Raw genomic sequence first — 1,492 nt, forward strand, 5'->3', positions numbered from 1 at the left:
ACCAATGAGAACAAAGACATAACGTACCAGAATCCCTGGGACACATTTAAAGCAGTGTGTAGAGGGAAACTTATAGCAATAAATGCCCACAAGAGAAAGCAGGAAAGATCTAAAATTAACACCCTAACATCACATTTAAAAGAACAAGAAAAGCAAGAGCAAACAAATTCAAAAGCTAGCAGAAGATAATAATTAACTAAGATCAGAGCAGAATTGAAAGAGATGGAGACACAAAAAAAGTCTTCAAAAAAATCAGTGAATCCAGGAGGTAGTTTTTTGAAAAGATCGTCAAAATAGACCACTAGCCAGATTAATAAAGAAGAAAAGAGAGAAGAATCAAATAGATGCAATAAAAAATGATAAAGGGGGTATCACCACAGATCCCACAGAAATACAACTACCATCAGAGAATGCTATGAACACCTCTACACAAATGAACTAGAAAATCTAGAAGAAATGGATAAGTTCTTGGACACATACACCCTCCCAAGACTAAACCAGGAAGAAGTCAAATCCCTGAAAAGACCAGTAAAAAGTTCTGAAATTGAGGCAGCAATTAATAGCCTACCAACCAAAGAAAGTCCAGGACCAGATGAATTCACAGTTGAATTCTACCAGGGTACAAAGAAGAGCTGGTACCATTCCTTTTGAAACTGCTCCAAACCATAGAAAAAGAGGGTATCCTCCCTAATTCATTTTATGAGGCCAGCATCATCCTCATACCAAAACCTGGCAGAGACACAACAAAAAAAGAAAATTTCAGGCCAATATCCCTGATGAACACTGATGCGAAAATCCCCAATAAAATACTGGCAAACCGAATCCAGCAGCATATCAAAAAGCTTATCCACTATTATCAAGTCGGCTTCATCCCTGGGATACAAGGCTGGTTTAGCATATGCAAATCAATAAACATTATCCATCACATAAACAGAATCAATGACAAAAACCACATGATTATCTCAATAGATGCAGAAAAGGCCTTTGACAAAATTCAACAGCACTTCATGCTAAAGACTTTCAATAAAATAGATATTGATGGAACCTATCTCAAAATAATATCTCAAAATAATAAGAGCTATTTATGACAAAGGCACAGACAATACATACTGAATGGGCAAAACCTGGAAGCATTCCCTTTGAAAACCGGCATGAGACAAGGGTGTCCTCTCTCACCACTCCTATTTAACATAGTATTGGAAGTTCTGGCCAGGGCAATCAGGCAAGAGAAAGAAATAAAGGGTATTCAATTAGAAAAAAGGAAGTCAAATTGTCTCTGTTTGCAGATGACACGACTGTGTATTTAGAAAACCCCATCGTCTCAGCTCAAAATCTCCTTAAGCTGATAAGCAATTTCAGCAAAATCTCAGGATACAAAATCAGTGTGCAAAAATCACAAACATCCCTATACACCAATAACAGACAAACAGCCAAATCATGAGTGAATTCCCATTCACAGTTGTTACAAAGAGAATAAAATACCTAGGAATAC

The sequence above is a fragment of the Mandrillus leucophaeus genome, unplaced genomic scaffold (assembly GCF_000951045.1).
Source record: "Mandrillus leucophaeus isolate KB7577 unplaced genomic scaffold, Mleu.le_1.0 Scaffold2343, whole genome shotgun sequence".
Lineage (NCBI taxonomy): Eukaryota > Metazoa > Chordata > Mammalia > Primates > Cercopithecidae > Mandrillus > Mandrillus leucophaeus.